Source organism: Alosa sapidissima, chromosome 21 (assembly GCF_018492685.1).
Source record: "Alosa sapidissima isolate fAloSap1 chromosome 21, fAloSap1.pri, whole genome shotgun sequence".
In the NCBI taxonomy this organism is placed as follows: Eukaryota; Metazoa; Chordata; class Actinopteri; order Clupeiformes; family Clupeidae; genus Alosa; species Alosa sapidissima.
Genome location: NC_055977.1, coordinates 19690896 through 19717044, shown reverse-complemented (window position 1 = coordinate 19717044; position 26149 = coordinate 19690896). Strand labels below are relative to the sequence as shown.

General features: G+C 44.8%; 1 protein-coding gene across 5 annotated transcripts in view; it reads left to right on the top strand.

Moving 5' to 3' along the window:
- Nucleotides 1-172: 172 nt before the first annotated feature.
- LOC121695288 (glutamate receptor ionotropic, kainate 5) overlaps nt 173-26149 on the top strand; it is an 85798-nt gene continuing 59821 nt past the window's right edge. For 2 of the 5 annotated variants that reach the window (XM_042075991.1, XM_042075990.1), the window contains exons 1-3: nt 173-305; nt 1073-1142; nt 4787-7088. The gene's annotated coding sequence lies outside the window, so the exon portion shown is untranslated. Of the gene's footprint in view, nt 306-680; nt 700-1072; nt 1143-4786; nt 7089-26149 lie in introns of those variants that run through there. The other 3 variants (XM_042075994.1, XM_042075995.1, XM_042075993.1) reach the window with 3 other exon arrangements.

Genomic DNA, 26149 nt, shown 5'->3' with positions numbered 1-26149 from the left:
GAGGGAGTAGGAGAGGAGGAGGGGAAAACTGCTGATTGGATGGGTTAGAGAGCTGAGGAGGTATGGAGATACAATGAAGAGAGAGAGAGGAAGGCAGAGAGAGCAAGGGAGAGAGAGAGAGAGAGAGAGAGAGAGAGAGAGAGAGAGAGAGAGAGAGAGAGAGACAGAACGGCAACAGCGGCAGCCTTCAGTACTGCGTGGCTTGGAATTACAGCTAGCTCCGTTCTCTGCAAGCAGCCCAGGAAACAGTGAAACGGCGGATTGGCGTCGGATTGACAGAGCGAGGGAGAGAGAGAGAAAAGCATGTGAGTAGGAAAAGAAAAGACAATTATACAGCCTTCACTTCTGAAGCCCTGGCCTGAATAGCCGCCGCGAGGGTAGGGGGGGGGGGGGGCACAGGGGCTTCTATTCTCCGCGGTACTAACAGCCTGTAGAGTCTCCCTACCCTGCTGTCATTTTAACAGCCGCTTTGCCTCCGGTGTGTGTGTGAGCTTGTGTGTGTGTCTGTGCGTGTATGTGTGATTGTGTGCGTGTGCATGTGTGCAAGTGCATGGCACTGTTGTCTTTTTCCTTTTCCATCTCGGTCTCTGTTTTTTTTTTTTTTTTAAATCCAATCGGTCTGTGTTTTATCGATTCATTTTTATTTATTTATTTGTTTGTTTGTTTATTTGCTTGTGAGGGGGCTGTATTGCAGACCAGGTGTGTTTGGCTAATTAGAGATGCCAGTGCAGAGTCCCTCTGTGGTGCTGCATACCTCCCTCTCTCTCCTTCCCTTCATTCTCCTCATCTTCTCTCTCTCTCTCTCTCCATTTTCTCTGCTTTCCTTCCTCCTTTTCTCTCTCCCATTTTTTTCCACTTTATCTCCCCCTCTTCTTTTTCTCATTTTCTACTCAATCCTCATCCTCCTCTTCTTCTTCTCTTTTTTTTTTGCTGCTGCTGCCTCTGTAGCTGTGGCATAGCTGTCCTTTTGGCATTCGGCTAAGGGCTCTCTCGCCCTCCCTCTCTCTCTCTCTCTCTCTCTCTCTCTCTCTCTCGCTCACTCTCTCTCCCTCTCTCCCCCCCTCTCTCGCAGTCAGCTCAGCAGACTCGGTGTGAAATAACCGCGACGGGGCTCAGCTACAGAGAGGACAGGACAGACATGGGTGAGTGTCTCTCCTCTGCTTTTTTCCCTTCTCTTTTTCTTTTTAATCTGTCGCTCCTTCTCTCTTTCTCTTCCCTTCCAACTCTCGCCTCTCTCATCTGCTCTTTCGTGGCGTTCATGGCCGTCTGATGATTGTTCTCAGTCAGGCTCCCCGCCTTCCCCTGTCTTTTCCATCTCCTTTTCCCGATCACCCCCTTTTCTCTGTCGTTCATCAGCCATTTTATCCTCCCTCCTCTTTCTCTCTCTTTCTCCCTCTCTCTGTGACACTCTCTCTCTCTCTCTTGCTCTCCCCTCATCAGTCATGTCCACAGTCACCCACTCACTCATTCATCCGGCCATCCCTTGCTCATAAACAAACCGGGCTTGTCACCAAGCCTGCTCAACACCATCCAAGGTGCCTGGTGTGAACGCATAGCTCTCCATACCCTCATTTCCACATACACTCCGTCTCCCCCCTCTCTCTCCTTCACACACACACACACACACACACACACACACACACACACACACACACACTCAAACACACACACTTCCCTATACCCCAATCTCTCTCTCTCTCTACACACACACACGTATACATTCACATACCATTACCAAACCGCTTTCCCCTCCTCCTCTCCTCTCCTTCCCTCGCTCCCTCTCTCCTTCCTCTCGCCGCTGTGCTGCCTGTGCTGCCACCCCATCCATCCATCCATCCACCATGTCCATACTGCCGCGTTCCCTCCTGAGCCCTGGCCATATTTCAGCACTAAGCGCCGAGCCCTGCCTGCCTTGCTGCCGTGCTGCTGCTGCTGGGGCTGAGGGGACTGGCTGGCTCAGGCTGCAGTCTTGAGTCTGCTGGCTGCATAACGATGGATGTGGGGATGGGGTGGAGGTGGGAGGGTGGATGTGTGTGTGTGTGTGTGTATGTGTTTGTGTGTGGGGGGGGGGGTATTGGATGAGGGGATTGGATGTGTGTTTGTGTGTGTGTGTGTGTGTGTTAAAAGGGGGGTGGGGGGGGTCGTAGGATTGCACAGTCAGACTGCTTCTGCTGCCACTGCCTCTGCTGCTGTTAGCCCATCTGTGTGTTAGCAGTGGGGGGGGGTAACTTAACTGCCTTTTTACTGGTTGTATGGCATGTCGTGTCATTGTGTGTGTGTGTGTGTGTATGTGTGTGGTGTTTCTGTGTGGTGATTTTGGCAGTTTGACGTGTATTAATATGTGAACGAAGTGTATCTGCTGAGTGTATTTGAAGAGTATGATTATATGATTGTGTGTGTATGTGTGTGTGTGTGTGTGTGTGTGTGTGTGTGTGTGTGTGTGTGTGTGTGTGAAGTGTCTTGCTCTATACAGTATAATTAGAAAGACTATAACTGTGAGTTGTGTATATATGTGTGTGTTAGTGTGTTATAAAAGGAACAGATGATTGGACTATGCCTGCATGCACACATATGCATGCACACAGGGTGTCTCATTCAGCCTATAGCCTTTTGCCACACTCACTTGAGACACACACACACACACACACACCGAGGGAGAGAGTTCCCTTAATCCTGCCTGCACATAATCATACACACAGTGTTATACACACACACACACACACACACACAAACTGACACACAGTGTATGTGCACTTAGACCTTAGGATACACACAAACTCATGCAATTTTATATATTCACAGGCTCTTTCTTAATTGCTACACGCTCTGCTGTGCACAACGCAGTATGATAACACAATGTATTTCCACACACATACACTCACCCTTATCTTAACACACTGAGACCCTCAGACACACACACATACACACACACATACGCTCTTAAGCATACACACACAAGCACACGCAACACACAAGCACACACACATACGCTCTTAAGCATACACACACAAGCACACGCAACACACAAGCACACACACACACACACACACACGCACGCGCACGCACACAATGATGTCTGCTGCATGGCCTCTCTCTCTTAATTGCCACATGCGCCACTGTGCACGGCACACCATGATGACACAGTGTAGTTTTTCATGGTGTAGCGACAGCTTGAAAAATGTCAGCGACGGCCCTTGCGCCGCGAATAATGAAGAGCAGAAAGAGAAACACTGATAACAGTGATTTAAAAATGTGTGATTTATTGGGCTCAAATTGCCCGCCATAAATTACGGACAAAATAGGAAAGTCGCATGATATCAGTATCAAGCGGTGCTCTTGTTGTCTGAGTGTCCATTTATAAATGGTAGCTGATGCAAACACAGTGATTTATCTGCTAACGGATTCGGAAGATAAATCATCTCATAAAGGGCCCATGATCTCAGCTGGGGAGAGAGAAAGAGGCAGAAGGGTAAAAAAGGAAGACGGAATATGGCTCAAGAGTCATTTTTTACCTTTTCAGGTGCAGCCAAGGTGAAGTTTTAGTGAAGATAATATTTCATCGGTAGACTTCAGTGAGACTAAATCTATCCAGTGGCGAGTAGGCCTATCAGAGTTGTTTATATTGATGTAATGCGTCGAGGCTCCATTGTGGCTTTCGCCCGATGACACTTGCGGGCCACTTACTCCTGACGCACACACACATCTGGCATACACACATCTGGCACACCCCTTCGCTGGCGCCATCACACCCACACGACAGCGCGGTCGCCACGGGAACGCACTCGCCACACCCACCCACCTTCATCATCCACCTCCACATACTGTACACTCAACGGACCTTGCCACTCAACACACACACACACACATACAGACACTGACACACTACTGTTGTTCTCATAACACATCGCAGGCTATCATTCTTTCCACCCTTTTACACTCTCCAACTCTCCTCTCTAGTTTGTACTCCATATCAGTTTGTCTGTTCCACCCTGCTGTTGGGTTTGAACACTCCGACTATGGAAGAAATGCACCACTAATACCTACAGTATAGTTGCCACTACTCCCCCACCTCTTCTACATAGAACCAGAAAGAGGGCTCTTTTGGTAGAGGGTTGTGTAACCCCACAATGTTATATCAACCTCTCAGATGAGATTTGGGAACATTTCCAAGACAAGACAACTACAACCAACTGGCCCCTTCCACTCTCCAAAGAAGGACAACCATTTATGATGGATGGTTTCTCGCTCCACCACATCCAAGGGTCACTGTTGATGCCCAGAGCCTTAAGACAGGGTCTGTCTGTGGAGGTGACGGTTGGGGTGAGGATAGGTGGTGGCAGATCGGGGGTGATGGTGATGGTGGTTAGGTGGTGATGGGTGGGGGTGGTGATACGTAGAGACACCTCCTGTGACTTTTGAGGCTGCAGGTATCATATGACAGGGTGCCAAGCTCCTTGGGTGACAGCGAGTGAGAGAGAGAGAGAGAGAGAGAGAGAAAGAGAGAAAAAGAATGAAAGAGAGCGTCACGCAAGGGAGGCGTGTTGTCAACACTGAGTGATGGTGTGGAGGGGAGAAAGAGAGGGAGAGAGATGGAGGGGTGGGGGTATAAATAGTATAGAGGGACTTGGGGATGGGAGGGGGGAGTGGGGGGGCGTTGTGAGATGTGGCAAAAAATATCTCAAGTGAAACGCCCTTCTTTTAACCTTTCCCTGTGTCTGTTTTTTTTCTCTCCCTCTTTCTCTCTCTCCCTCTTTTTCTCTTCCTCTGTCTATCTATCTGCATATAGATGACGGATCACTCCTCACTTGCTGTCTACCCGGAGGCTTTTTCCTGCTCCATCCAGGGCTGTGATCTGGCCCTGAGGTGGTGCCCTTCTGCGCCGTAAACCCCGAGAGCACTCCCAGAATACCGCCAACCCCCCGAAGGATCTTCCACAATCCACCTGGTTTTTTCCAGCTGCAAGGAAATTCTCCCACAGGCCTTGTCGCAGCGAATTAGCCATTCCAGACAGGATTGGTGGCTTTGAAACCCGTCGTCTGGGGAAACGGAGGAAAAACAAACAAATTCATAGATACTCAACTGGGATTTGTGGATATTTCTTGTGTTGTTGTCAGTGCTGTATTTTTATTATTTAATTATTTTTGCCCGAGTCTTTGCTGACAGAAGCAGCCAACCATTTGGCATTCCCGAGCAGGATTCCTTCTGATGCTGGTTGGCAAGTGATGACTGCAGGTTCAACCTGGGAGTGGGGTTCGAAATGGAAGAGTCCATATTTACCCAGCGGACATCCTGGAGCAATTTAACAACCTCTTTCCGTGCGCTGGACTTGCTTAGGAATGAATGGATGTATGCCTGATCGCTGCTGGATTCCCTCCACCCAATTCCTCTTTTAATAATTGCTATTTTTTCTGTCTGTCTCTCTCATGCTTTACATCTATTGTTCTCTAATTTGTAAGAAAAAAGGAATCTCATTTCAGAATTGGACCGTTTTTTTCCCCCTCTCTCGCCCTCAACCCACCTCACCTAACATGAAAGCCCCGAAACATATTAAAAGAGCATCAAGGAGAAGAGGAGGAAAGATCTGAGAAACACAGACAGTGAACGAAAGAGGAAGAGAAACTGAAAGAAACAAGGATAGGGAGAGAGGGATTTTCTTGACAAGCCAAAAGGCCCCACTGCTCCTTTTTCACATCGAGAAGAGTGGAATTTTAAGAGAGAGAAGGGGCAAAAGGGGAAAAAAAAGATGAAGAGGTAGACTGTGAATGGAGAGATACAAAGAATAGCAAAATATAAAGGTCTGGAGACAGTAAGCCTCCATTTTCAGACTTCCGTTGACTGGGTTACCTTCATTCTGTAGTATTGTGCTACCACTGAACTAGAAGATAGAGAGAGGGAAAGAAAGAAAGAAAGAAAAAGAAAGAAAGAAAGAAAGAAATAGAACACAGAGAGCAGCTTTTAATGATTCAGCTGCCCTGTAGTCAGGGGGACAATTAGTAGTATTTGATTACATGCCTTAATTTCCCAAATCAGGTGGCAAGTGACAGACAAATAGCCTAGCCCACAAGATAGACAGATTTAAAGAGGAAGAGATCAAGAAAGACAGGAGGGAGAGATGTGCCAGTGAGGGGGAAGAGACAGACCGATACAGAGAGAGAGAGAGAGAAAGAGGGCAGGAGAGAATCAGGTACCACAGATACAGGTTATTATCTCCAACCTTTTTAATTGAGTTGGGGCTTTCTCCTCCCTCCGCAGCCCCACCTCTCTCCTCCTTTCTTTTCACTGGGAAAAGATCGTTTGTTTCGAAGGGCCTTGCTGGACTGCAGGAGGGAGGCCTTCACGTAGTCTACCGCAGCGCCAAACTGAAAGGAGGGAAGAGATACTAAGATAGAGATCAAGAAAAGAAAGAGAGGTTTCTTTTCTACCCCACCTCCTTTACTTCCTCCCTTCGACCCCAGTTTAAAAAAAAAAAACGAAATGCGTTCTCCTCTCAGCGACGTTTTATTTTCATAGCTAGCAATCTATCATTATTCCCCCCATCCCCCCTCCACTCTGACTCCCTCTGTATCACACAGTGGAGGACGTGGATTTAGTTATCTCATCACAGTTGGATATTTCTGCTTCTCCGACAGAATTTTCCCTTTTTACCCCAGGGATACATCTTTTTCTCCGTGAGGTCAAAGCCGGGAAATCTGACATTGCTTTCACTGAAGAAAAAAAGGTCTCATCCATCCCTCCACTGCAGTGAGGGAAAATAATATTTTTTTTAAAGAAAGAGAGCACGAGAGAGAGGAGGGAAAGGAGAGACAGAGAGAAAGGCAGGAATCCTCCCGAGCCTCCACTCTTCTGTTCCCCTCATTCCCTCAACTTCCAGGTCGGATCCAGTGCGCTATTCTCCACCACAACTTGCCTCCCCCTCTCCTCTTCCCCCTCCTCCTCTGTCGGGGTCCGTGGATACTCTCTCTTCCTCTCCCCTCCTCTACTTGCCTCATCTGTGGGATCCGCCAGCATTCCCGCGTGGGGACGACTGAGCCGGCTAGCTTCCACGCCGATCCTTTGATATTATCCGCTGGTGACGTCTGATTCATTCTGTGAGTATATCTGCCTTCCCTGTCTCCCTCTGGCTCGCGCTCTCGTCTGTGCCTTTGGTGTGTGTGTGTGTGTGTGTGTGTGTGTGTGTGTTGTGCGCGCGCGCGTGTGTGTGTACGTGCTTGTGAGTGCGTGTTTTCGTGGCTGTGTGCGTGTGTGTCTACGCAATATAATGACTGTCTCTTCAAATGAAATGTTGCCACCTGTGAGGATAGTGTGCAGAGATGTTAGTGCATTTGACTGCTGTGCTGTGTAAGGTTTTCTAAATGCATATGGACATGTGAGTGGGTGTATCAAGGATTGTTTTATGTGTGGCTCAGTTTATGATTATGTGTAGGCTATAGAATTAAATACCGCGTGTGTGTGTGTGTGTGTGTGTGTGTGTGTGTGTGTGTAGCTGATGAATATTGCTCTTTGATACACATTATATGGTAACAGATCCCTATTGCACCTATATTTCTGGTGTTGCTTTTTCTAGCTTAATGTGTGTGTGTGTGTGTGTGTGTGTGTGTGTGTGTGTGTGTGTGTGTAATAAAATGCCGTCATAAGTGGTGGTCCATGAAAAGAGTTCCCATTTAGCCTGTCACCACAAAATAGTTCATGATTTGATAATAGACATAAATTGATCCTGACACCAAAGTTCATGACAAGCGTACACAATAATAAGAACAACAACCAAAATTTGCATCTAAATTTTCCCTGTTAATTGCAGTCTCTCCATGTGTGTGCTTGGCTAAGCATATCATTTCCTTCGTCTCTGAAAGGCCTGACTTAGTTTTTTTTACTGGTGAAAACATCCATTCCTTTCAAAACAAAGAATTGAATGAAGGCAAACAATTAGTGTGAGTGGTGTATTAAGTGAATGACTGTAATTGAGAGAAGATTCTTTTTTGTTACAAACCTTCTTCCATTACGAACCCATTGGGTCCCCAAGGAGCTACATGCTGGTCAGAATCCATCTGAGAATTCCTCCATCATTGTCTTGACCATTCAAAATGTTAGCTGATAATTGAAAGGCCATTTTGATATCTTGTCCAAATGGGAGATGGCGGTGGTAAAGAATTCATCCTCGTAGACAGAAACTGACTCATTCCTGGGAGGCATAATTCAGATCGTTGGTCTATACCCGGAGAGAAAGCGTGTGATTGGAGGGTGTTTAGTGTTCTGTCCATCTGGTGAATGGATATGTTGTGTTGGTCATTAGGTGTTGCATATGACATTTACGGCAGGCATTTCATATGGATGTTCTGGATGGTTTTGGTTGGTTATAGAGGTTGCTGGTTATGAAAGAGGGGTCGATCAGTATCCTGCTTATGTTAAATGTTCAGGGGCAATGTTTTAAACCACAGAATTTCTTGTTGCAAAAAGTGAATTTCTTTGTGGAGGCAAATTCTTTGTTTGAAGTTGGGAATGTTTACTTCATATTTTCAGACAATTCTTTATGTGAAGTTGAGGAATGTTGGCTTTTGTTGAGGTAGATCCCACTCTCAAGAGAGACTATCTGTATTCATTATTCTTTTGATCACTCTTACATTTCAGCAATTTATAAATGGCTAATACCTTTGCAATACAAAACATAGGTGCAATTTCATTTTTAAATGCCACAAAACCTACATAGCAGACAATTAGCTGCTAGCAAAAACTGTATTTTTGGAATCCACCCATGCCTACCTGGGCTTCTTGTTTTTGTCTTCTTAATAAAACTCATTAAAATGGCTAGCTAATTTAATGCCAGGGGTTAATTAAAATGATATACTTTGTAGAAAATAGAATCATACCACAAAGAACTGGTGTTAGTGGTTGGCGTTAATCAAGAGAATGCTAATCTTGAATATGTTTCCACATAGGCTATATTTGCACTTCTGTCAGATAATGAATTTGAACTTTGGGGCTCTCATGAACACAAAGTATCAGTCCCTTTTTGCTTGGTTATCAGACCATTACATTATTGACCCATGCTCTTCTGTATTCAGACACATCTCAACAGTTATGCAAAGACTGCGTCTCCACCGATCCCTTGTTCTCTTTTTTTATCTCTGAAGTATGAGACACATTCTCAACATGCTACTTACTCATACTGGTCATTTGCCAATTCTTTTGTGTTCCTCTCTCCCCACATTCACCTTTCCCTTTCTCATAAACTCATGACACTATTGCACGTCTGTGCGAGGTGAATGCGGAGCTAACCAATGTTATCAAGACATAATTATGGTCAGTAATTTCCAACCCCTCTGGGCATGTTCATTCAGATAGCCTTGCTAGTGATGTCATCAGTGGGTTATTGAACGCATTGATAGAAAATGCATCGAATCCTCCAGACTCCTCATGAGGTGAGATGAGTAGTTGAAGGTCACGGCCATCCCCCAATCGAAGGTCAAAGAACATCCCTGGACAAGAATATCAAATCTACCTGATGTTCTGCGTTGTCTATGCCCTGAAGTGCTTTTGAATGACATTGGTGGCAAAGCTCGCTTCTCAGAGATGGCACGATGTCAACTATCCCCATGTCGTCCACCCAACCTAATTAGAAGTTAAAGACACCTGTAGATATGTTTAACCTCAGGTATTACTGCAGGGACTTGAATGACTGTTGGACTGACTCCTTGACGAACGTGATTTGAAATTGAATGTTTTTTGGAATGTCTCAATAGTGTTTCTTGGAATAGTGTCAATGATTGTCTTTCTGTCTGTGTCCTCTCTTTTGCAGAGGGATTCCACTAGATTTGCTGATAGAGACATTTGCCAAATGTTTTATCACTTTGTTAGAACAATGAGAAGCACATCATTTGAAACGCTTTGCTAATAACTATCCTGACTTGCAGAGTTTGAAATGGTGGTGTTAGCTCTTATTTTACGGTGGTGTGCTACCTCATTATGATCCTCAGTGGCCCAGCACTTATGTCGTTTTAAACGGCATTGTGCTTCATAATGTCTTTCATTCTGTACGGGTGAGCCATTGTGGGAACAGCACGGTACATCTGACCATATAGACTCAAAATGTGCCCTGTGGCTGTTTCTCATTATTCTCAGCCCAGAGGTGTGTGTGTGTGTGTGTGTGTGTGTGTGTGTGTGTGTGTGTGTGTGTGTGTGTGTTTTAATATTGCAGTGTAATACTTTATGAAACGAGGCGGACATCTCGTGAGCGGGGTCGGCTGAGCGAACAGAGGGCTGTGGCCGCGTCTGTGCCCCAGCTTACATGGAGGGCTCGTGGGGCTGGTGTGAGCCGTGAACTTGGGTTGGTGGAGAGGGGGGGGGGGGGGGTGAGATGGAGGGGTTTTCAGTGAAGGTGCTGAGGTGAGGTGTTGTGAGGTGGCAGGGGGTGGGGGGTGGGGTGGGGGGGGGGTAAGCAGGAGTCGTGCTTAGTCAACAGTGCTCAATGGAGCGAGGCACATTTTTACTGCAACACGTCCACACACATACTCTCCCTCTCCCAGGCTCTCTCTCTCTCTCTCTCTCCCTTATTCTCTCTTGCGCTCTTTCTCAGTCGCTGTCTCTGTCTTCACAATTCTTTGCCTCTTTCACTCATACACCAAGCAACACTCACACACATACCTATGCTCTCTCTCTCTCTCTCTCTCTCTCTCTCTCTCTCTTTCTCTTTCTCTTTCTCTCTTTGTCTCTATGTCTCTCTCTATCTCCTCACTTCTCCACCTGACTTTCTTCCTCTCGACACACACACACAAACACACGCGCACACACACACATACAAATACACACACACACTCCTCTCCACTGCACTATGTGGACCTCTCCCTTTCTCACACAGAGACAGACACACACACACACACATACATACCTTGTCTTCCTGACACAAACACAAACACACACTCCTGCTGTTTCTCCTGCAGTCTCTTTCCCCCTTTGTTGCACAAACACAGATTCAAAGTCATACACACTCATAGCCCCTTCCTCCTTCTCTTTCTGTGTGTATGATAAACATGCAAACAGTCATCCTCCCACCCACGGCCCCCCCTCTTGCTCTCCTCACCATCAACCCCCCCCCTTCTTTGACTCAGGAGCATATGGGGTCAGTGCTGTACGCGTGACATTTCACCCTGCCATTTCGGCTCAAACATTCCCCCCCGCAGAGCTCCAGTTGCAGTTTTCTCCATGTAGTTCTTTTTTCCCCCCTTTTTCCTTTTTTTTTGTCGCATAACAGTTGACAGCACAGAGTAGCCCCATCGGGTGGCCTAGTCAGACAGGACCGAAGCTCGAGGCCTGACCCGTCATCGGAGGGGGGTTGCCTTGTCCAGTCCAGTCAAAAAGTTGAGCGTCAAAATGCGCGAGCGAGTGAGCATTGCAGACAAGCATGTTTCTATTTCGAGATTGTAGAGGTGCCAGTCACTCCGAGCGATGGCCTGTTATTTTCATGTCATCCCAAGACGGATATCCGTAAATGAATATGCGTCATCCCTGACATGTCTTCGGTTCATTCGAGTACAACATATAAGGATCGACAGAGAAGTCCGAGCAGCCATCAAGTGCTTATGTCAACCGAAGGCAGCCCTCAGAGTGAAGCTCTTGCTTGCTGAAACATGAAGTTGGAATCCACTGAATGCGCACAGCTGTTTATGTTGGTTGAACACGTTGGTTGGTTACACGTGGAAACAAAGCCGTGAATGACTTTCTTACAAATCTGCTGGTTGCCGCAGAGCGAAGTGTTATTTAAGCCAAACAAGTTTAGATACTTGTGTCGAGAGGCTTGAGGAGGCAGTCATTAGTTCTTGCACCATTATTCAGGATAATTTCACCACACTGTGTATATCCAGGAATGTGTAATGTGTGTGTGTGTGTGTGTGAGAGAGTGAGTGTGAGTGAGTGTGCTTATCGTCTATTCATGTTTTTTTATTCAATTTGTGGAGGGCCTGTTGGCACATCCTTGTATTTGCGGTTGCGTATGTTTGTATGCAGTTTTTTTTACGGGTTCATGCATTAGATAGATAGATAGATAGATAGATAGATAGATAGATACTTTATTGATCCTCAAGGGGAAATTCAAGGGTCTCAGTAGCATACAGACATAACACACAACATGCACTTACAGCAGAAATGGTAAACATAAGTATAAGTATAAACATATAACTAAACTCCACTGTACAATAAAGACAGTAGAAGATAAGACAGATAAGAAAACTAACAAAACTAAATACTAGGAATTTCACGGCGGCCACGACGGCCATGGCCGTCGTAGCCCCTTGGGTTGGCCGTGAGGCCCGTTTGAAAATCAGAGGTTTATAGGCCACGGTGGCCTTGGTGCCCCCTTCTTTCAATATTCTGCTTTGCGTCCTACTAATAGCGATTTTTATTTAGCCTGTGGCCTGTAAAAATTATCTTAGCATTCACAGCGCAAATTAATTTAGTCTTTTACGCAGTGGAGAAAGTGACATCGCAAGAAAGAAAGTGCGTCCAAATTCACCCATTCTCAGTTGAACTACTCGCGAAGTAGCCTATTCATCACACAGACATCACAAGTATCACATGAAAGAGCTTTTTCTCAGCTTTTAAACGATGTTAGCCGATAATTGCTGTGTTGAACGGTTCGCGAGAAAAGTAAATAATATAATTCAATTTAATCATACATTCTACTGAAGGTTTTGCGTCCCATGATTTCCCTACCCATTTATCTCGGTGGAATACTTTACAAACCCTTCTTTTAACACACGACAAACCGTATATCAGAATAAACAGGAGACCTTACCGAACATAAAGGTGTAAAGCAGTCCCCTGTACAGTTAGCCGTTCCAGAGTAATACAGTTTTGAATTTGCAGTAAAGTTCGACATACATGGATGTCTCCAAATTTGGGCTTTAAGTTTTACAATGTGTTTAAATTGTTCCACATGATTTCATAACGGGCCAAATACAAAATAAATGTTACAAATATCGCCTAGATATTGGTAAATCAGAGGACAGCTGACTAAGAGTTTGTGAAAGTAGCCTTAATAATCACAAAATGCTAAGCATGCATCTAGGCTATTTGAGTTTCTTAAAGCTGAGCTGTGCTTACATTGTTCAATACATGATTTCATAACAGGCCGAATATAAAATAAATGTTATATATGGCCTAGATATCTGTAAATATTAGATGATCAGATGATTTACAGTTCTATGTAATATGTCATGTTTCATGTTTTTTAAATGTTTCATACAGTGATGCAGGTCTACTGCAGTGAATAGGCTAAATACAACTTTGATCATTTTTATAGCCTGCTACTGTATAGTTAACTTTGGCCTTGGTGCCCTGACATGTGGCCTTTGTGCCCCCCACCAAATATGCCCAACTGAAGGCCAAGTGGCCTTGCCCCCAGAATGGTGAAATTCCAAGCCTGCTAAATACACTATATAAGTTAAATTGAGAAAGTCCAATGTGCTTGAGGGTGATCAAGCATAAGACGCTTGTAGTGACAGGGCCGGGACTGGTGAGGTGCTAAAGGGAGTGAGTGTCATAGTGAAGGTGCAAACAGTAGTCCAACCATAGTCCTTAGTTATGTGTGCATGGCAAGGTGCTCAAGAGAGTGAGTGTCATGGTGAAGGTGCAAAAAGTAGTCCAACATTAGTCCAACAGTGCAACAGTGCAAGAGTAAGGTCTAGAGACCAGCATAAACTAGATGTACCGCAGAGCGGTACAAAATATGACCGCTGCCCAGTCCAGCACATTTTTTCCACAAAAATAAATCACGCTGAAAGGCCTATATGATTCTAACTGTCTCACTAAATTGCATTATCCACACTCAATTCTCACTGGTATCTGCTAGACAACAAGTACTAAAACATGATTAGTTCATAGATTTCACATGTAAAATTCATTTTATACAACCCCACCCCCATCTTGCCTGTTCATAATTCTGAGAAATTCTTGAATTGTGTGCATGTGTGCGTGTACATGTTTATGTTTGTGTGTGTGTGTGTGTGTGTGTGTGTGTGTGTGTGTGTGTGTGCGTGCTTGTGTGTTTGCCTGCGTATGTGTGTTTGTGCATGTGCATGCATGCGTACATATGTCTACTGTGTGAGTATGTGTCATACGTATGATTACTGTGAATGTATGTGTGTGCGTGTGTATCTGTTTATGCACATGTGTGCACATGGAATGGGTTAACATGACTCCTGGAGGCAAACATACGGAAAAAATTGGTCATCCTAGGCCCTACGGTTCATCCTAGGCCCTACGGTTCTTCTACGGTTCCTTTCGGGGGGTCCAGTACAGCGGGGGGGCTACAGATCAAAACAAAAAACGATGGTTCCATGCTATCCATGTGGGGTTACATGCTCACCAAGTTTCGTTCGGTCTTTCAGTTTCCCGGGAATCCTTGTTGGTGTACAGTCACTAAATGTACACATAAATTATTTTATTGTAAGGCCCCCCATGAACGAAAGTTCACAAAACTTGGCATGCATTCGGAGGGTGTCATAATGATCATACACTTTCAATGTCGTGCAGTTTTGACCATGTCAGCCAGAGATATTGTGATGAAAACACCTAATTTTTTGCTTTTTAATTTTTAACTAGGTGGCGCTATACATGAAATAAGTGGTAATGGGATGGGTTGACATGCCCCCTTAAGACCAATATACAAAAAAAAGGTGGACCTCTTAGACCCTACGGTTCTCGAGATATTCACAGAAAACTGTCTCCGGCCACCTACAGGCCAGTTGGTGTATAGTAACATAAATTATTTTATTGTAAGGCCCCCCATGAACGGAATTCCACGAAACTTGGCGTGCATTCAGAGGATGTCATTATGATCCTACACTTCTAATTTTGTGCAGTTTTGGCTATGTTAGGTCACAGATACCTGCGATTACAACACCTCATTTTTACTTTTTTGTGTTTAACTAGCTGGCGCTATACATGAAATTAGTGGTTATGGAATGGGTTGACATGGCCCCTTGAGATCAACATACAAAAAAAATGGTCCTCCTAAACCTTACGGGTCTCGATATTCACAGAAAACTGTGTCTGCCCTACCCTCCTTTCGGGGGGTGCAGTCCAGTGGGGGGGCTACAGATCAAAACGATGGTTCCATGCTATCCATATGGGGTTACATGCCCACCAAGTTTCGTCTACCCTGGTCTTTCAGTGTCCCAGGAATTCTTGACGGAAATTTGGACATGCAAAAAAGAAAAAAAATATATATATAGACATAATAATATAGACAAATAGGAGAGTAAAGTGTAATGTAGACAAGGTCAAATAAAAAACTATTTCAATGCAAGAACAGGTTGAGGTAATAGGGTTATAGCCATTCATTCATTCAGTACCATATATTTCAGTATATTCAGTTCATTCAGTATATCCATTATATGAAGGACGTTTTGGTATGCCTGCATCTGTGAGTGTGTGTGTGTGTGTGTGTGTGTGTGTGTGTGTGTGTGTGTGTGCGCGTGCGTGTACGTGTGTGTGTGTGTGTGTGTGTGTGTGTGTGTGTGTTTGTGTGTGTGTGTGTGTGTGTGTGTGTGTGTGTATGTGCACAAATCAAATCAGCAGCCATTGCTGGTGGCTACTTTCAGAGGTGTGGACGTGTAGCACCTGCACCCTCCTCTTGAGTATGACAGTCACACACACAGCAGGTCTGGCTCTGACTGTCTCAGCGAGGAAGCCATTGTGACATTAGTCATGTTCCCACAGTCCCTTGCCTTCATTGCCGGATGTCAGGCGAAGGCGAAACCTTCTTTATTCCAAGGAATGCAGTCATTCCTGTAACCTTTCCTGTAACCTAAAAATAATGAGAGTCCAGGCAGGCATTCATTGTTGGCCTGAAATTATTTGTGCTTTGTGAACCATTGAAACAAATTTCCATTCTGTGTCACATTAGCTGCCGTGCGTTTGTTTATTTGGTAAGGGTGTTGTTGTAGAGACAAGCTCATAAGCAATGTTTGGTGGTGCATATTCACAATATGAAAATATTTTCTTTTTTTTTGCATGGATTCTCTGATTCGATCGGTTTCACTCACTGAACCTCGTAGGTTAAGAATCAGAATCTGAACATGTCAACGCTGAATCAGAATCTGAATATGTAAATGCTGAATCAGAATCTGAATAATGTAAACCCAAGTGCAAAACGTGGGCAGGTTTTTTGCACAGAATGTTTTTTACACATTTAACATTTTCCACAGCCATCTGCTGCTGGAAAATAAACCCATCATCTCACGAGGCCATTTAATTTGGGGGCTCAGGTTTTTGATTTTACGTCCCTTGGTGCGGTGTACCAATGGTGTGGTAACCAGAGTGGTAACTGTAAAACTGCGGACCGCGCTGACCGCTTCCTCTCTCTTGTTAAATGCCCGGGCGAATTGGGGACGGCTTTAATTACTGTAACCCTGGCTCCCAAGGCTAACACAGGCAATCTCCAGGTTTCATCTCCCAACATGGCCGGAAGCGCCATTCATCTGTGTGTGTGCAGGTGGGGGAAGGGTAATCAATAGGCTCTGTCTAATGTATGCATGACTAAAATAGAATCTCTCTCTCTCTCTCTGTCTTTCTTTTCTCTTGTGCCGTCCATCTTCTTTTCGATCTCTAGTCTGTTTGCCACGTTGTTTTTATTTTTTTTGAAAGCTCAATCTGTGATCGGCGCTGGTGCTGGTGTTTGTGGTGTGTTGTGCATCTCGCCCTCCCATCGCCGGAGGCCGTGAGAGGGGGGTCAGGCAGAGGGGAAGGGGATCGGTGGACAGGGAGGCCGCCGAGGCTCTCTTCGTGGCGGCGTCACGTTGTATTCCATAAGGGGGCCGAGAGATCAGCCCCCCCCCCCCCCCCCCCTCGCGCCCCTCAGCCTCGCCTGCGTGTAATTGGCAGACGCAGTCCAGTGGTCTCCCGGCGGGACTGCCATTCAGACATCTCCGGCGAACCGCGTGGCAGCCGAAGAGCCTGGGAGTTCTCCTGTTGTCGGGTAATCGCAGCGCTGATTCGGCCCATGCACTGAGCATGCTCTGTGGACAGGCTACTGATGAGAGGGAGAGGGTGGGTACGAAGCTGGGAGGGTGGCATTATTACTGTTTTTTTTGGGGGGGGGGGGGGGGGAACCCACTCACCATGGTTAACATAAAATGTTTTAACAGGGGGATGGCTGGCCTCCTTTCTAGTTTGTATTTTAATGAACTCAAATGAGCTGAGCACATCACTGAACGCATGGGCGGTGTCATCTACTTTGAATGAGATTCTGATGCGAGGACGTAAAACTAAACCGACGCTAAAATGAAATGATTGCTCCATAAACGAGGTTGCCCCTGCCTGCCGGTAGCAATCACGGCTTGTTTTTGTTGATGCGCATTCTTGGAAGGGACCCACATCTAACAGCAGGCTCTCTGATTCAGTTGTATGAACAGGGGCTTAAAAAAAAAATACGGAGACAGGGAATCTGTCTGACAAGGCCAAGATGAGTGCTGCACTGTATTGTGAAAGAGGAGGGGTTATCCCAGGGATGTGTAACGCTGGCACGCTTCCTCCAGCGCTGAGGCCTGTTTAAGCTGGGCTATGACAGTGCTGATACGGTCCAATCAAAATGTATTGATTCGCTGTCAGAATGAGACATGGGTGGGGGTGGGAAGGTGTCCCCCTCTGCCACCCTGGGGGCAGGTTGGGTATCCACTCTGGTGGTGGTTTGGTGATGAAATGCTCTCAGTCTGAACATGGGGGTGAAAGCAGTTTGATTTGAGGTTGTACAATTTCAGTTTTTTTTTTTTTTTTTTTTTTTTTTACATCTTTTCGTTCTTTTTCCCCTGCAGCGGCACTCAACAGAAAAATCAGAAAATGCCAGCTCCATTGTGCCGGCTGTAAGTGGCCGGCTATTGGTATTGTCACGGGGTACGTTTAACACTATTGATAAAATGGTGTGAATACAGGAAATGTACAGTGAGTCACGGTAAATAAGCGTGGGTCAAAATGCAACACTTTCACAAGAGTGTTATGTGTGCCCATTTCATTACATCCACTATGCCTGTGTGCCACACACTTGCCAAGACTAATGTTACCAAAGTGTGAGTTTAAACAGACAAACACACTTGGAAAAAAATCCAAAATGTATTACACTACATTACATCACAATAATACCCCCCCACAGCAAACATGGATATGTACTCCAACATACCAAAGCTTGTTGGCAGATATACAAAGAATATGCCTACACATTGCTATGAAGTTGTCTAACATACAATTCATTTGATAATGTAAAAATTGTTGAAAATGCATTCCATGTCTTGAAAATGTATTCCATGCCATTCTAATGGTCTGCACATTTCAACCCAAGTCTGGTACTTATGTTAATTACTCCCATCTTAAGTGCTTGACAGTCATCACTTGCATCCTTTGGTGAAGAAATGAAGTGCTTTGTATGACACTGATTGGCTTAATGTTGGCAATCATGGGATAAATGTGCTCAACAGGAAGTGGCAGAGTGTCACAACCCTCAACTTTGTGTACTTTACGTAATTTGTGTGTAGGGTGTATGTCTGTAATATACATCAAGCACCATTATGGGGTCTTGTCTGCCATTAATGTTTGCAACGCTTTTACAGAGCTCACATGAAATAAATTACTCAATGTGGTAAATTACTATATGCAGTAAGTTAGGAAATCAATTTAGACTTAGAATTAGACTTAACTAATATCTTCTTTTTTAATTCTTATAATATTCAATTGATTGATACTTACACAAAGTAATTTGGTACGGATTTCGGTTTGCATGACAATGTTGAAAGATTTTAGCATGTTCAAAAAGTCCAATCTAATTACTTTTAGATTATAATTTGACCTTTAATCAAACTACCTTTTATTAGGTTTCATATTCCTCTATATTTTATGATTTTCTAGAGGAGAGGAGCTACTCATCTACTTCACTGTCAACTCCTTTTATTAGTTACATCCAATTTTCATATCAGATCCTTTGCTGATTTTGTGTTTTCATGAAGGTCAAATCATGAAAATCAAATCATTAATATTTTGTGTATTAAGAAACGCAATATGAAGTACACACCGAGGATGATGAAACCTCCCCTCTGACTGAAGTTTGAATAAATAAAACAGAACTACTGAAATTGCAACATGTTACAGCAAAGAGAACTACTCCACATTGCCAAAGCTAAGGTTTTGATTCAAAGGCTAGGCCATGTTTTGTATCTTATTTCTTTTTTCTTCAGGAAGAATTCTGGTTCCTTGATTCATAAGTACAGTTGAGAAACTGTATGACTTACATTTACCAAAATGTTTATTTCATGATCTTGAAAAAGTGACTCAAATGAAATTCTGACTAAAGTGTTTTTTGTCATTTGATTGCGTAATTGTAAATTATATGTAATCAGTCCAGCACCAGATGGCATTTGTCATCTAATGCGTGACGACTTCTGATTGGCTCCTGACTGTGGGAATATGATATAAACGTGTTAATGAATGTGTGGTGTTGTTTTTAATGTACCCAAAGACATGGCTGGCGAGGCAGAGACACCATTGTGGGTGTTCTGCAGGTTCCGAGGGCCACCAGGCACTCCGGTTCCTCTGGGTTATGGGGGTGTGTTGCACACTCTTCCAGAACATGTTCTTTTTTTCTCTGGCTCTAGCTGTTGTTCTTTTGCAAGGCTGGACAATTCTTTGAAGTGCTCCCTATTGGCATCTCATAAATAAACATTAGCAGGGTTTGCTTACGAGTATCATAGCCAGAAAGAAAACAAGGAAAACACACACACACACACACACACACACACACACACAAAGACACACACACAAAGACACACACACACACACACACACACACACACACACACACTTGCAGAACTAAAATCATCCTCCAGGATACTGTAGCTGTGTGCGTAGGTGTGTGTGTGTGTGTGTGTGTGTGTGTTTCATTAATGCTACGGTGTGTGTGTGAAGGAGAGAACCTTGAGCTCACAACCAATCATTAAGAGCTCTCCTACTGTGAGGCACAAATGTATCTGTGAAACGAAGAGGATCACATTCGACCTCCCTTAAAATGGAAGCATTCTTCAGTTCATCTGTGCTCCACAGAGGTACAGGAATGCCTGCCATTAGGACAGTGTTGCGGTTGATTCATCCTTGGGGGGGGAGATAAAAAGAAATCAGAGGAAAAGTCTTGTGTTTATATAGCAGTCACCTTGTGTACGTCAAGACTCGTTTACTGAGATCAATGCCTCAGCAGATCAACCTGTTCATCCTACATGCGTTCAACTCATCCGTGAGATACGTGGATCAATGTTTGTGTGTGTGTGTGTGTAAGTGTGTGTGAGTGTGTGTGTTTGTGTGTGTGCGTGTGTGTGTGTGTGTGTGTGTGTGTGTGTGTGTGTGTGTGTGTGTGTGAGTGACAGAGAGAGAGGGAGTACGTGCACAAGCAGGCGCTGCCAGTCATTGATTTTACCAGTGCAGTCTGATTTTTGGATGAAGGGTTTATAAACTAGTGCAAGTTGATTATGCTGCTCCAATGCACTTGTGAGGGTGCTGCGAATAACACTAAGAGTCATGGAGGTTTTACTCAATCACACGTTACTGACATTAGGGTAAGATCAATCTCAACCCGTCACTTATCAGTCTAAAGGAAACACTGTAACTTCATCTGGTGTATAAAAAAACATAAGTTCCAGGAAAAATCTGGAACTATCAGTCATAGCTTGTTTTGTATAAGCTGTATGTAGGCGCAAGGCTCTATACAGTACCGATGTAGTTGCCGGAGCTGAGCTCTATCAAAAGGTTATCATCACAGACACCCACAGAGACATCAGGGAGATTATGGAACAAACAAATACATAAAAAAGCAAAGACAAATCAGACAGAATATTCTTTTGGAAAGTATATTGTTTTGAACCTTCAATGGTACACTTGATGTGTAAAACATTTGGACAAGTCATTCTCCAGATTTGAAGTGATCAAACTTATACTGTCCACCTCTGCAAGGCCACGTGGCAGAAAGATGTTTTGTTATGTTACCACAGAATCATGGTCGCTCAGCCACGGCTGTCCAGTCACAGAGCTAGAGGATTTGCTCCAGAATCAATGATGTGAAGAGAGAAATGTGATGAACATCCTTTCCATCAGTTTAAAAAAGAAAAAAATGTAGAATACTTTTTTACTTACTGGTGATTCCTTTTATTCAGTTTGATTTATTCAATACCCTTTTATTCAATTTGATTTATTTTAGTTGCAGTTTTAACCTTAAAGAAATATCCCATAGATTGACGTCTTCCTGTTCTGAATGAATCAACCCGTACTGTAGTTTTCAATTAGTTTTTTTTTTTCAAAATTGAAATGTAACTAAGTTCAGCTTGATAGTGACACTGCAGTATGGAGCTACATGGAAATTTGGTTTAATTTATAGCTCATACCCTCAGAGTACACTGACAAAAGAGGTTATTAATGGGTTATTAAAATAGCTTTAACAGTTTAAGAGTCAATACAAATGTTAATATCTCACTATATAGGTCTACATGAGCGACTCAATCATCCCATATGACACATCTATCGAAAGGCATGGCATAAAAACCCCTTAAAAGGCACTGCTCTCCGCACTCAGTATTTATATAAAGAGTGCTCTTTCCTTCACTCAACAATATGGACTTGACTTACTTCCTGTATAGGCTACTTCAGTCCGACTCGATTGCTCTTCAGGGTTGATGGACAAGCCTTGGAGAGCTGCCAAAGCACTCTTTCACATGTAACATAAAAACATGGCTTCTGCCAGAGCTGCCATAGAGGTCATCTTTTGAACAGACCTACCAGCCTATGTGGTAAAGCATAATACTATTGTTTTATCATAATGAAATCATATCACTCAAGGCCTTAAGCTTTCTTCGAGTTCAGAAGTGAAATATAATTTTTGGGATTCTTTGGCTTGGCCTTCTCTTTGTCATAGCAATTCAAATCAATCTTTTTTTTTTGTTCTGTCTAGATTATTGAGCTTTCTCAGGTGCCCATGAAGTAGCTTTTCAAGTAGGTAGCGTGGAAAAAAACCCCAATAGGTTTATCATTTCTCCATTCAGTCATGTTACCCCCTGGAGACCTCAACGCCACCCCACACTGTCAGGTTCTCCCCAGTCTGTGGGGAGAAGAGGGCCCTCTGACTGCGGATCACCCATCGGTGCCTCAGGGAGGCTGTCCCAGCACCCAGTCTGTGACACGGTGTGCAGTAAACCGGTGCCGACAGGAACGGGGTGTGAGGGTTCGGACAGGAGCTCTGGTGTCGCTGACGGGCGCTGAAGGCTGAACACTGCCCGGCTTATTCTCTTTCAATGCTTGGATGGACAGAGAGAAGACTGGAATGGAGGACTATTTTTTTCTTTCATTTTTTTTTGGTGGGGGAACAAGTTTGTCTTTTCTCACCAAGCACTTGACTCATCTGAAAGTGGGACAGAGGGGGGAGAGGAGTGGGGGAGGGAAGGGGGATCTGGGGGGGTCTTTCCCTCTCCAGTACTTGTCTGTTCTACTGGTCTCTCCTCTCCACGTTTGAGTCCATTAAAACGAGCTCCCTCTCTCACTCGCTCTCTCTCTCTCTATCCCTTGCTCTTTCTCTCTCTCTCTCTCTCTCTATCCTCACTGCCTCCAACTGCGTCAGTACACTATGTGTCATCATCTTGTGGTGTGTGTGAGGGGGAGTTAATGCGTGCACGCACGTCTTCGTGTATGTGTGCATGCTGTGCTATGTGTGTGTGTGTGCATGCGTGTGTGTGTGTCGGCGCGTGGGTGTATATGTGTGTGTGAAACGTCTGCCCTTTGATCACCAGTTACCAGAAAGAGTGAGGTACAAGATGAGAATTTTTCGCACACATCAAAGGGCATATTTGAGCAGGAGGCGGAGACGGGGCTCGATCCCTGACCAATGGCGGCCAGCCGCGGCCGTGACTCATGCCGGTGTGCGTGTAGCGGCATGCACTCGGCGGCCGCCAATCGACATGACTGGCACATCAGTGGTGGCTGACATGATGGCATGAATGAACAGCCAGAAATGCTGCTCCCCAAAGCTGTTTGAAGTCACATCTGAAAGCATATGGAGCCTGGCCCTGCATACTTCAGGTGTGTGTGTGTGTGTGTGTGTGTGTGTGTGTGTGTGTGTGTGTGTGTGTGTGTGTGTGTGTGTGTGTGTGTGTGTGTGTGTGAGAGAGAGTGAGAGACAGACAGAGAGCAAAAAGGAGAGAGACAGAAATAGAGTGAAAGTGTGTGAAAGAGAGAGGGAGAAGCAAGGAGTGTTTGTGTGTGTGAGAGAGAGAAAGAGAGAGAGAGCTCGGCAGAGTGTGTGTGTGTGTGTGACAGAGAGAGAAAGAGAGAGAGAGCTAGGCAGAGTGTGTGTGTGTGTGTACTGAATGCAAGCCAAATTTCCAGCCGAGATTTGGCATTCAAAACCATGCTCCTGGAACTATATACTGTGAATAACAAAAGTATCAAATCTGCTGTCTTAATTAGAGGAGAGGGAGAACGTGGGAGACGTTGAAGACCGATGAAAAGCAGAAGAGAAAGAAGAGATGAATTAAAAAAGAACACGCAAATATAATCATTCTCTGTGTGCTCGGGGCACTGTTGATTGAGCGGGCAAAAAAAAAAAAAAACGCGGGATGGAGAGGCTGGGAAGGATGAACGGAGGGAGGGAGGGAGGGAGGGAGGAAGGGAGGGAGCTAGATGCTACATGCATCTGAGAAGAATGAGAGAGGCAAAGAGAGGAGAAGAGGGGTAGCCAAGACCGCATTCAAGAAGACGTGTGATGAGCAAGGAAATGAGAGAATGAAGGGATGGCTGAGTGACGAGAGAGAGAGAGAGAGAGAGAGAAGACAGGGGGGAGGAGGATGCTAGGGTTGGAGGGTTAGAGGGTTGGGGGTAGAGGCTTCAGAGAGGATTTGTTTGCCTTCAAAGTGGAGCGGCAGGCTGACAGCGCTAACAAAGGGGCCCAGAGTCACTGGCATAATTGAACGGGAGCCCCCAGATTGGCGCATGTGGCGGCAGATTACGCCCGGGCCGCGTCGCGGTGTCAGCCACTGTGTTCCCCTCGCACGTCGCCCAGCTCATCCTTAGTGGTGGCGGCGGTGGTCACGGCGACAGAGGCTGCGGTGGCGATGGCGGACGCTGTTCTTTCTTCGTTTTTTTCCCCCCCCTTCCTTTTCTCGAGAGCACATCCTTAACAATGCCACTCTGTCGTCTGGGGGGCAGAGATGATGCCTGGCAGCAGTGAGACAAGCGGAATGAAGACGCCAGCAGACGAAAGAGAGAGAGAGAGAGAGAGAGAGAGAGAGAGAGAGAGAGAGAGAGAGAGAGAGGGAGGGAGAGAGGGAGGGGGAGAGGGAAAGAGAGGGAGAGAGAGGGAGGGCACAGGAGCGGTTAGCATCAAGCTTAATTTGATATAATGAGTAAACATTCTGTGCTTTTGGGAGTTCAAAATAAAACGCCCGCTGTCACGCCCCCAGGGGCTTGAAATACTTTATATATCTTTGTGAAAAGCAGTGATGCAGTGTTTACATCTATATACAATGTATCCCTGCTTTTAACTGATATATTTTTACTAATATATATATACAGTATAATATTGTTCCATACATATATATGTAAGGGATAATGTATAGAACGTCGGTCATTGTTGGGAAAATAAGTCCCGACAGGGCGAACCGGACCCCGGACTTGAATCAAACATTCTTTAGAACACAGCTGATCAACCGTCTGCTTTCACTTTTGAATGAAGTTCCAGTTCTTGCGTAGTGATATGAAATACCTGAAGTAGAAGCACAAACTCCGTTGTCATTGACAGCGGTAATTATATGTTTGCAGCGGTAATTACATGAAAATATTTTACCGTAGAATTTTGGGAAAGCCAAGTCAATGGAACGTTCTACTTGCCTTGTGAAGAGCCGTGTAATAAATATATATATATATATACTGTACACACACTCACAAATATATAAACACATACAGTATAAATAAACATACACATGCTTACATGCAAACAGTATTTGTAATACAATAATGTAAATTAGACATTTACACACAAGTATGCATTTGAACAGTACACATGTTTACACTAACTATTTACACATTCACAAGGGAGAAGAATTCCTGAGGGAGGAGGATTTTAATATTTATTTGATCTTTTCTCCCATTTTGTTTTTTAATCACACTGCAGAAGTGAATGTTTCCTCACCTTCTCTCATGGAGTCAATAAGCTATTTAGTGTTAAAAGTCTCTGACCCAGACCACATAACAGTAGCAGTGGTGGCCTTAAACAAATCGACCCATTTGACAAGAATGTCCCCTCACCTCTAAACACCGATTCCAATCAATATTTGTGCAGGGAAATGATTTTGAGCCTCCATGATGGCTGTATAAAGCTGGGCTCAGTGTGTGCAACAAATGGCCACCATTTGCTTTGAAGCTCGGTCCGTCTGTTCACACGCATACATGCGCACACACACGCACACACACACACACACACACACACACACACACACACGCGCACACACACACACACACACACACACACACACACACATACACACACACACACACACACACACACACACACACATACACACAACACACACACACACACACACACACACACACACACACACACACACACACACACACACACACACATCCTCATACTCACACACTCACACACACACACACACACACACACACACACATCCTCATACTCACACACACACACACACACACACACACACACACACAAATTCACATTTTCAGTCAGTCACTTCAAGACAGTGTGGTATACCATCCTACTCATCTCTGGCTTCATCTCACTCTTTCTTTCTCTCTCTCCCTTTTACTCTTCCGCTCCTCCCCTTCTCTCTCTGACTGCTGCCGTGGCAACAGAGGATGGGAGAGCGGGAGCGATAGAGAGAGATGGAGAGAGGGAAAGAGAGGAAGGGGGGATTGGTAAAGACGAGATTGGTGTCAGGTTTTAGCAGCAGTCTGATATGAGGCAGGGATGTGTTTGGTGTGTGTGTGTGTGTGTGTGTGTGTGTGCGTGTCTGTGTGTGTGTACATGTGTTGTGTATACACATACACATTCTTTGGCAAACTGATTTGATTGAATGTCTCCTCCTGTTTGTCTGTGTATATTTGTGTGTGT